Source organism: Melanotaenia boesemani, chromosome 23 (assembly GCF_017639745.1).
Source record: "Melanotaenia boesemani isolate fMelBoe1 chromosome 23, fMelBoe1.pri, whole genome shotgun sequence".
Taxonomy (NCBI): Eukaryota; Metazoa; Chordata; class Actinopteri; order Atheriniformes; family Melanotaeniidae; genus Melanotaenia; species Melanotaenia boesemani.
In genome coordinates this window covers 3,506,649-3,518,483 of record NC_055704.1, presented here as the reverse complement: position 1 = coordinate 3,518,483, position 11,835 = coordinate 3,506,649, and the positions used below count along the sequence as shown (strand labels likewise).

General features: G+C 39.7%; 1 long non-coding RNA gene across 1 annotated transcript; it reads left to right on the top strand.

Moving 5' to 3' along the window:
• The first annotated feature begins 492 nt into the window (after positions 1 to 492).
• LOC121634870 lies at positions 493 to 10,302 on the top strand. Its single transcript, XR_006009314.1, has 3 exons — positions 493 to 556; positions 8,094 to 8,168; positions 10,259 to 10,302. It is a non-coding gene; the product is annotated as an uncharacterized LOC121634870 (long non-coding RNA).
• Positions 10,303 to 11,835: the final 1,533 nt, after the last annotated feature.

The following is an 11,835-nucleotide window of genomic DNA, read 5'->3' as shown; positions in this document are numbered from 1 at the left end:
GTCAATATTACAGGCTGCCTGAAGGGGTGTTACAGTTAGCGAAGATTAGTAAGGTGTTGATGGCGCTGGAACGAGGGCAGCTGTCCAACTTTAAGGGAAAAAACCTGGATGAGATCAGCATATATCCAGAAGGTAAAGCAGTCCTGTATCGTCAACTACATCTGTCTTCTTTCTCTCCAAGAGATCTAATAATGCTAATATTCAAAGAAGACAGTGGGCATTATAGATTCTAAATCTTTTTGGTAACTTGCCTTTAATACCTTTCGATTACTGTATATTTTACATTTAAAGCTGTTCTCTTGAATGGTATTAAAACAAGGAAAAACTTAACTTTTTGCCACCAGGATATAAATTTCATTGTTAGGTGTTCTGTTCCAGATCCATCCTTGCTCCTGTTCCTCTACCTTTTTTTTATTTAGATAAAAGTTGATTGAGCCATCTAACAGCTTTCTCTGTTTTCCAGAGCAAATGTCTGTGGACAGTGTATAGACTGACGATGAAGTTGACTCAACTGAGAGGGATACTGCAGTTTTAACTTCATCTGCTAAATCATCACGTATAAATGAAAATTGTAATTGTATAACGCCAAAAAACGTTTTAAAAAAGTGTTAACAGGATCAAACTAAATGGTGATGAAAAACATTAGATGATTATAATGCCAACAGTGTATGTTTTAGTACTATTAAGAAAAACTGTAAAATAAGTTTAAGATTTAAACTAGCAATTTCAGATGTTAGTAGAAGGCAAACATCTGAACTACTTGCACTTTTGTATACTCATTTACTAAAGAGACCTGAGGGGTATTGCACGAAACCAAGATAAGGGATTAAGCCGTGATATGTTGGTTATCCTGGCTGAATTTAGCCCTAAGTCGGTTGCATGAAAGCAGCTCAAACTAAACCCAGCCAAGTTACTGTGGTGATTTATCCGCTGCAGCTAGCCTGCTCCAGACCAGGCTAACTGCTCAGGCTAAGATTAATCCTAGCGAGTCACCTGCATGTCCAACGTCAATTCTGTGAGGAATTAATGTGTTTTACAGCATGTCCATGGTCTTCCTAAGTATGGCGCGTCATTTTAATCATCCAGTATTAAAATATTACATATACAGTCACTGTACATTTAATCGAAATCTGTTCGTAATCGCAACAGCCTTTTTATATGGATTCGAGTTGCAGTGTTATTACTCAGGCCAAGTGTTATATTGCTATGCTAATGAAGACTGCTCGTCAAATTGCTGTCAGAAGTTTTATAAATATGTGTTTTATTGCATTAATTGAGATTACAAAACACAGCGGATGAGGATACAAAGGTGTATTCAAAGACATCCGTGACGAGGGCAATGTAGAATATATAGGTCCAACTCCCCTTCACCTGTTCCCTCTTCATAATGGCTTGCCCTTTTTCAGAGGATGTGCTGGACGAGGAAACCCGCATCCTCAGAAGAGCATTCAGACGTGAACGAGTCTTCAGGGACAGGTCACATCCCCTGACCTTTGGAGATGACTATGTCATTGAGAGATACAGTTTTTCGGTTACTGGATTTCCAGGTCCAGTTTTCTGAGTGTCCGGCGTTTAATCTCAAGATCCAGCTCCATTCCTTGGAGCTTGCTCTTTTTGAGTCAGCTTTTAACATCTGCCAGCTCTACCTCTCTCTCCAGGTACCCTGAATAAAGCGTTCTGACAGTTTGTGAAGTCTGTAAAGGAAATGTCAATTAGCACAGCAGGATTTGTGCATAACGTAGATTTACTTTAGCCAATACTCACAATGTTACCAGGCCGCTTAGGAGACTGTGCAGCATCCGGGTCCTGCTACACATTTTCTATTAGCATCACATCACTGACTTTATATCCTTCATGGAATAAATAAGCAGGCCAATCCCATAAAATTGACATGCCTCAAGCCTTCTGGACTCCACTGACACAGTCTCCTCATCTGCAGACGTGCATTCTGCAGCTGCAGATGTGCCTTCCCCCTGCCGTATACATGCAGCGAGAGGACTTGGATTAAGATTTCACAGAACATACCAAGCCTGTGATTTCGAGACACTGTACTAACCGGATCATCTTCTGGTGGCTCCAAAAGTGTAATTGTGTTCCCAGACACTGCAAGGTTATCCAAAGTCAGACACTATATTATATTTGATTGTGTTCCATGTGCAGTAGAATTGCAGTACTTTGTGTACCTTGTATGAAGTGGACAGTTTCTGTGGCTGGGACAGAGTCAGTTATTGTCCCCCCCTGGATCCCCTCCATCACTGGCCTCCCTTTATTTAAATGGAGTGCCAGTTCCTCTGCTGGAGTCACATCCTGGCTTGGTGGGCCGCCCCCTGTGCCAGTTCTATAGGCCTTTTTTTTTAACTGCTACAATCATACAGACATTGAACATGTCAGCAGACACCTCATCTATTCACCTCATTTGTTCACGGTTATCTACTTTGGAGTCACTTACCAGCCTGCAAAATGTTCTTATATTTAATTTTTTCTTGCTGCCAGGTCCTTTTATGGCCAGACAGGTTTGTCCTTTATGAAGGACAGAAAGATAAAATAGATAAAAACGTTACATGAGGAAAATAGATTAAATGACACATTGTGGATAATTGTTTGCTCTACATTTCCTGAGTAACATGCACCTGCTTGTCACTCTTAAAGTATACAACAGTTAGTGGATTTGAAAAGTAACTCCTTTAATTGTAGCCTAATTATGACAGTTCCAGTGGAGCACTGTTCATTAATTGTACAGTTTTTGACCAATTACGCACTGAGCCGGTCGGCTATTGTCTGCCAGGCTCGCTCGCGTTCTTTACTTATGGCATTGGTATTGCCTTTTTTCCTTATAATATCCTTAACTTCGTCAGAGAACTCCATCAGGAGCTGTTGCTCAGCGGCCGTGACGTAGGACGCGTGACTTTTATCCATTTCCCCATCGGTGATTCTGTGAGTGATCGCGAGGTCTGCTTCAGTATGCCGTGCACACGCACTTATGCCAGCTATCTTCACCTGGCTTAACCTAGCCGCACCTTCTCATCCTGGCTCAGCAAACGTGCAATCAATTAAGTCAGGATAGGCCGCGCAAGCTAGGTCAAGCTGGGCTTGCTTAATTATCCTGGATTTCTTTATTCTGGTTTCGTGCAATACCCCTCTGCTGTCTTTAATAATAATAATAATAATAAATCTTTATTTGTATAGCACTTTTAAAAACAGAGTTTACAAAGTGCTGGACATCACACAGCAGAAAACAATGACAAGACACATACAAGAGTACAGCATGAAAATTAAATAGATAAAATATTATAATATTATAAAAAGGCCAATCGATAAAAGTGCGTTTTAAGAAGTGATTTAAAAGATGACACTGATAGTGCCAGCCTTTTCTCCTCAGGCAGGCCATTCCAGAGTTGAGGGGCCCGGACAGAAAAAGCTCAGTCACCTTTGGTCTTTAGTTTCGACCCCGGAACAGCCAAAAGAGACCTGCCTCTTGAAGTAGATGGGGAGTGGGGGGAGGGGGCCGATAGCACCCTGGTTCCCGGGGTGTGCGGCTGGAACATCGGGGTGTGTGCTGGCCTACGCCGGGTGGCTGTCTGGGGGAGGCCTGGTCCTCCTAGGCATGTTTCGGGCCCTCTGCCTTTGGGGGGTGGGGCGGCCGCCTCTGGGCTCCTGGGGCCCTGGGCCCTTCGCTTGGGCTGCCCTGGGTGGGCCGGTCCCTGGCGGGGCCGGCGGCTGCTGATCTTGGCCCACTGGGGCCTGTGCCCCGGGACCGTGGGGGGCTCTTGCTGGGGCTCTCCTCTGCCGCCCTTCGGGTGGGGCTGGAGTCGTCTTTGTGGTGGGTGGCATGGGTTGGTGCTCCGGGTCTGCTGCTGAGTGCCCGGCCCAGTCCCTGGTCTGCCTCTGGCCTCCGTGGAGGCGAGGTCGCATTTGCATGATCTCACTCACCACTCTTCATCACTGATCACTCCTTGTTTCTCATGCTCTGCATGCTGACACAGTCACTGAGTTGTCTAGTGGGTTTTTAATATTAAGCGATAATTATAAAAAAAAAAAAAAATTTGCATTTTTCCTGTGAGTTAGTATCTGGTCGCTGTTATGTCTTTTTGATTTGATTTGGTTATTATTTAAAAACTCTTAATGACTGGCAGCCCTGTTTTTTTTTTTTTTGCTTGTTTGTTTTTTGTTTTTTTTTTTGTTTTGTTGTTTGTTTGTTTTTTTCTGTGTGTGTGTTTCTGCTTTTGTAAAAGTTATAGGAAATTTTCTGATGTGTTCATGTACAGGTGTAACAGTTTGTTGTCTGGTGATGGTGTGGATTGAAGGGTCGTTTTCCTTCTGTCTGTGATCTTTTTGTCTCCTTTCTTCTTTCCCTTTTGCTCTTTTTTGCTATTTTCCATCTTTTTCTGTCCCCTCCGGTCAGGTCCAGCAAGATTACATAGATTCCGTGATTCAAAGTAAATAAATAAATAAATTAATCACATTATCAAGAGGAGCCTTACCCATAGGCCTCCCCTTGGCAGAGCAAATTTGTTCAGCACGATATAGCAACCAGATTATCATTTTGCTTGCTATGATGCTGGACAGGACAAGTTAAAAAAAAAAAAAAAAAAAAAAAAAAAAAAGAGACCTGCCTGAGGATCTAAGGTTGCGTGGAGGCTCGTAGGGTGTCAGTAAGTCAATAATGTAGCTGGGTGCCAACCCTAAACAAGCTTTAAAAGTAATCAGTAAAACCTTAAAATCAACCCTAAAACGCACAGGGAGCCAGTGCAGCGAGGCTAAAACAGGGGTAATATGTTGTCTTTTATTGCCACCAATGAGAAGCCTAGCTGCTGCGTTTTGAACAAGTTGGAGGTGAGAGAGGGATTTATTTTCGGAACCGGAGAGGAGGGAGTTGCAGTAATCAAGTCTGGAGAAGATGAGTGCATTGATGACTTTTTCTAGATCAGGTTGGGAGAGTACAGGTTTGATTTTACTGATTGTGCGCAGGTGAAAGATACAGGACTGGATGACTTTATTAATGTGAAGGTGAAAATTAAAACTGGAATCAAATGTTACACCTAGGTTTCTGGTAAATGGTGTGATGTTAGTGAAAAGAGGACCGAGACTGTCTACAATTTGGGCGGTGGAGTGAGGAGGGTTGATTAAGATAATTTCAGATTTAGAACTGTTGAGCTGAAGAAAGTTTTGTGCCATCCAACTGTTCACATCGTTGAAACACTCTAACACAGCAGCTAGGCTTCCAGTGTCCCCTGGTCTCAGCGGGAGGTATATCTGTGTGTCATCCGCATAACAGCGGAAGGACACGTTATGTCGGGCTATAACGTGTCCTAGGGGGAGCATGTAAAATGAAAACAGAATGGGACCTAAAATAGAGCCCTGCGGTACACCACAGGCAATGTGGGCAGAGGAGGAAGTATAATTACCTATGGTGACCGCAAGGGTTCTATCTAAAAGATAAGAGTAAAACCAATCAAGCGCAGTGTCTGTGATGCCAACCCAGGTTTTAAGACGATCGATTAAAATAGCATGATCAACAGTGTCAAATGCAGCACTTAAATCTAAAAGAATTAAAATGCTGCTCTCTCCTCTATCTGAGGCTAAAAGAATGTCATTAGAGACTTTGAGGAGAGCTGTCTCTGTGCTGTGTAGAGCTTTAAAACCAGACTGAAATTTCTCAATGATGTCATTTCCATTTATAAAACCTAAAATCTGATTAGAAACAACTTTCTCTAAAACTTTGGATAAAAAGGGAAGCTTTGAGGTCAGTCTAAAGTTGTTAAAATCATTGATGCTTAAATTAAAAGAGGTTGGACCACTGCATGTTTAAAACAAGGAGGGGACAACACCTTCTGACAAGGACAGGTTAATGATGGATAAAATGCTGGGCCCAACTGTATTAAAAACATCTTTGAGGCACGTGGTTGTTTTCATGTGAGATAAAACATCAGCTAAAGAGGAGAGAGATAAAGGAGTAAAATTAGTAAAACGCTTAAAACACTCAGGAAATTCTCTACTTATGGTGATGGTGTGACTTGGAGCAGTCATTTGAATTCTTATGTCATTAACCTTTTTAACAAAGTGATTTAAAAACAGTTCACACAGTTCTGTGGAAGCATCATTAAAATGACAGGGCTTAGGGTTGCTGATTGAGTCTAAAACCTTAAATAAAACTCTAGGATTGGATTGATTCTGTGTGATAATGTTAGTGTAGCCCACCAATCACCTTCTTCTGGTACGGGCCCTGAGTTCTTTAAATATAATAACTGGATGTGCTGTACAAACTAGAATACTGCTTTCAGTCACTTTCAACAAGAAATAAAAACAACACGCACGTGTGAACTTAAAAGGCTGGGTCTTGTATTTCCACAGATAACTGCAGGAGTTATTCACTCTATTTCACTCATCTTTTCCTCACAAATCTAACAAATATAAACTCAGTCATGTGGGCCCACTTCCCATAACACACAAACCGGCATAAATTAGTCAAATAAAAGAAAATAACAAAAGGTGCAGGCCTGAAGCGTGGCTTGGGAGCGGTGCAGCCTAAAACTTAATGGCTGTTTAGAATGAACTAAATAAAATAAGATACCTCCAAACGGTTGATGCTTTCTTTATCCACTTTTACCCTAGAAGGAGCTGAAACGATGAATGCTGGGTCCCTCGGTATCAACGGCTTTCATCTCTCAGGGAAAAACCGTTGCGGCGATGACGATCCTGAATGTAGCTCGCTCCGTGCTGCTAACGTTGATCTCCAAGCTCGGTCCTCATCCGGTCGCGCTGACGAATGCTAGATTCCCAAAGCTTGGTACTCATCTGGTCACGCTGACAGCTGCTTAGCTCTCAAAGCTGCCACTCCGGAGGCTTTAAGATTATATACCAGAAGCTGAGTTAGCTTCTGGCAGCTAACAGTTCCCACACTGAGCTAGTGTCGGCTAACACGCTGCTGCTTAACAAGATGAAGCTCACGGGAACAACTAAGTGTCAACTCCGAGCAGAAGTAACTTTAGCTGTTCACAACACATATTTACAGTGTCCCACTCACGACTGACGAGTAGGAAGTCCGGAACACTGACTTAACACTGTAATTTCCACGCTTACTTCTGCTTCGTCTCCCCTCGTTTTTCTTCCGTCTCTTCCTTTTCCCCCGCGTTCTCTCCACCAATCATCAATCAGAACAGTGTTACGTGCTCAGTCCTTCTGGTTACAATGGCTTTGAAAATAAAACACCTTGTTATGAACTTCGGAACAAAGAGACCTTGAAATAATGAATTTACAGTACGCTTTTTAACTCATAACATTAACATCATGAATTTCCACTTTCTTTAAATTATGTAAACATAAACATGAAAACAAGAAAAACAAGAATATATTTATAACAGTATTTTTTACTCTTCGCTGTTTTTAACCAGATACTATAAAATTACCACACAAAATAAAATATAACATTTTGTACAGGGTTACATTAGAATAAAAAGCTTTCCTCGCTTCTTTGACTGCTTGTTGATAGGATTTAAGACTTTCTTTCCATGTGATATAAAATACATTTAGCCTGGACTTTTTCCATCTTCTCTCATTTTGCCTACAAATCCTTTTCAACAATTGGGTGTGTTCATTGAGCCAAGGTTGGGAAATTAAGTTAGGCTTTCTTTCTTTAAAAGGAGCAACAATATTTAAAATAGAGTTTGAGGTTTGATAAAAAGAAGAGACCAGCTCTTCCAGGCTAAAATCTGTATTAAGAGCAGTCGAGGAGGCTGAGGTAAAAAGTTGAGAAAACCTAGAGGCACAGGATGAGTTAAAAACACGAGATCGGAAAGGTAAACCCTGGGAAATAGATTTATGAGATAAAATGACATTAAATAAAACAGCTTTGTGATCAGACACACAGATATCCTTAGTAGAGAAATTTCCCGGGCTGAGACCAGAGGATAAAACCAAGTCCAGTGTATGGCCCTTAGAGTGAGTGGGAAAGTGAACTGTTTGCATTAAATTAAAAGACTCAATAATTTCAATAAAATCAGAGGTAAAAGATTGCAAAGGGCAACAGACGTGAATATTAAAATCACCAAGAATCAACACTTTGTTGTAAAGGGCCATACACTGGGACAGCGTAGGTCTGTCTGGGGTGACCAAGAAAAGCGCCACTGAAATTGGACAAAAACAAAACACAGATCTGCCTTCAACCAAAGGTAGGAACAAAATGAGATGGCAAATGTTTGATAAAGCCTATCAAATCTTTAGATTAAATTCAAATACCTATTTATCTCTAATGGGCCATTTAAATTTGCAGTCTGTTTTTATTTATTTTATTTTATCTTGTTTTTTTTTTTAAAAAAAGATTAAAATAAAAAAACTAACATAACTATAACATCATTCAGAGATCCAGGACAACAGATCGGGTTACAGGAACAGATTGCAGGAAATCAGTAATAAAAAGAAAAGAGGCCACTGTCCTGCATGATTGCTATTCTTAAGCTTCACTACTGAACTATGGTAGATTTTCTCAGTGAGTTGCTCCTCTAACAATGGCTTCAGCATCGTCTTCATCCTGTCTCTTCTCTGAAATCTAATCCAGACAGTAAAAGTCAGTCTGTTGACTCTTGGCCCTGTTTATTTTGAATCAGTGTGTTTATATCCAGTTACTTCTGTGTGACATGGTGTCATAAAGCAAATCTCCACTATAAAGTGATTAGTGATGGGAGTAACGGCGTTGAAAATAACACAGTTATTAACAGTGTTACTTTTTTCAGAAATGGGTAATCTAACTACTTACTCTTTCCATCCATCATTACAACGGCGTTACTGTTACTGAAGATAAAATGTTACTGACAGCAAATTACTATTATAAGATTATTTTAATTTTTGTTTTGGGTTAACATACATTTCACATCTGTTGGGACTATATTGTGCTGCTGCTACAGTGGCTACGAGGTGGAGTGATACGGGTGAACCTGAAGAATACACTTAGCAGAAGAGTGGCTGTGTTGTGCTGTGACTGTGTGCAAGAGAAGTGGGTCATTTATCACAGAGTTTTTACTTCATTTAGACTGGGCGATCAGCCAGATCACCCTCTCAGATCCAACCGCTTGATTGGCGAGAGCACCCCTTTTAACCATGGAACAAACAAATCAGTTTTCCGATAAACGTAGAAAATCATCCATCGATCCATCTATTCCATCCATCTTTTAGAAAATGTTCCAACCTGATAAATAATGTTGATGTTTGGTCTTTATTTATTTAGTAGATAACTTCACATTAATATGCGAACTGCTAATTTTATTTTAATTTTTCAGCTGCTCTAGGCAGCAAAGTTCTGTTCCAGTCATGCTAATTGTCCTTAGGTATTGATTAATAGACCTCTAATGGACACTGTTGCACTTTGCAGACTACAGTCTAAAAGAAATCTGTACAAAATTATGACTTTATTAACTTTTTATTTTTATGACCAATTTCGTCCTGAAAGATGCATGTCTCTTTTGTTTTTGTAAAGCCTCGTTCCACTAGCAAGCCCTTTCCTCCTCACCACTTCTGACTTCTCCCTGGGTCATCACCTGGCTGATAGTAAACAAGCAGACTTCAGTCAGTGTGTGCAACAACACACACAAGCAAGCTGTGAGTCTCCTGGAACCACAGACATCAGTTTTCCCTCAGAGATAGGGAGATTAACGTTATGAGAAATGTTCATCATAACCAGAACGCTTTTTTTTTTTATCATGGTGGTTGTAAGTAGGTAGAATCAGGCGAAGAGGAGGAGATGGGGACATGACATCCAACAGCCTGAGGTCAGTGTCCATGATTTTTCTGTTAGTAATTTATTCCACCAGGTTTCCATTTCATCCATTAGTCAGGTCTAATATTGAGTTTTATTATAAATAAATAAACATGCTGATGGATTTGAAATTCTGTTAAAGGGAACATTTGATAATTTTTTTAAATGTAATGGAGTAGTTACTTTCCCAGAAAATTAATTACCTTGATAATGCCATTGCTTTTTGCAGGAAGTAACAACTATAATGTATTACTTTTTTTTTTTTTTAAGTTACATGCCCAACACTGAAAGTCATGCAGCATCCTGAAACTAAAATGGGCTTTGGATTCTCCGCCTCAGGACGTTACCAGACAACAGTTCCAGGAATGTACATAATTGTCAGTGTGAGTTTTAAGGTTGGAAAGTTACATTGTCCAACTTTAAGGAATTCTTCTTTTGGCTTCTATACTTTTCATATACTACCTGATTATTTTCTCAAAATTGTGTTTTGATTTTGTTTGTTTTTAACAGAAATATCAGATGATGAAGTACCGGTGGCCACAGAAGTGTCTGGCGGTTCCAACACAACTGAAGGTACTTTCTCTTTCTTCTTGGAGATTATGATTGGCAGAAGCTTCAGAAATGTTCCTAGACAGACATCTTTCAAACTGAACACTTGTTGACTTCAAACTGAAGTCAACTCTTGTGAACAAAAACAGTCACTCTGCTTGTTGTTGAACTGTTCATTAAATACTTTAACAGGTGTAAACCTGTTTCTATTTCCTTTATATCTTATCAAACTAAACTGAAGAGAAATTAATAAACAATTCTTAACAATATCTTTATTAGTGTTCAGCTGAGATTTTCTTATTTTACAACCTGGTGATGACCAGATTATGTGTCTCTACACATAACACTTTAGTTTATGTTTTTCATTTGACTGCATGCCCTCAAAAGCTTTACCTTGTTTGTTTTCAGTTTTTCTTTGCCTTCTTCTCCAGTGATGTCACCATGAACATCATCTAAGGTAGTTTGGTTGATCAACTTTTTATCAGGTTTGGGTTTTGTCCATTATAGAACCCCACTTTATATTAGTGCTCTCTGAAATCAGACAACTCATTTCTCCTACCATCAAATCACTCAAAAATTTACTCTTTGTAAAATCCTTTGGGATTGTCTGATATATTAGACAATTGCACTGCAGATTTATGAGCGTCCATCTGACCTTAATCATCCATTCTTGTGAAGTACTTTGCAGAATTACCACTCATATAAGTGCTGGTAAAACTTAGCCAATTGCCAACTATTATTGTAATCCAACCGCCCACCCCCAAACAGCAAATAATACTTTTAATATAGTGTACTGCTGTGGTAAATAAATGTTTTCATTATAACTTCATAACTTGCCCTGTCACATGGATTGAAGTATTTTTCATTATTTGTAGAACATAAAGTAACTTTAAAAACTTTTCAGGATTATCACAAATGAAGAGACTGAAGTGGAACCAATAAGAAATCCAGGCAGTGGAGAAAACTCTGATGGACTGCACTGAGTCTGGAAGGGTTCCTGGCAAAAGCCCAGTGTATGAAGTATATTGAAGCCTCACCAGTAGCACTTCAAGGCAGGACATGGCAGGGAGTGAAGTTTTATATAAAAAATTGCATAGATGCATTAAAACGAAAGACTTACAAAAGAAGGTAAGCGATGACCTTACTGTGGAATGGGCCATTTCTTTGTGCCACAACCATACCTGTTCTGTTTGGGATTTTTGAAGAGTTGAAGTTTTGGACGTTCGTCACAGCTACAGTTCAGTAGTATATATACATTATATACATAGTGTTTTAATTTCTAGATACATATTCAAGTATACCTACATTTTTAGTTTTTCATTTTTCATTTATCCATATGAATGTTGTCTTGAATGCATCTTTTTGAATATTTAAATGTTGGAATTTGTGCACTACGGGATTGTGCAATAAAATGTTTCATATAAAACACTAAAGTGAATTCCAGTATGTATCAATGGGCAGTACACAAGATACTAGGTACAGAAAAGTTACATTATATTTTTAACAAAAAAAGCAAACATAATGCACTCTTCCACACT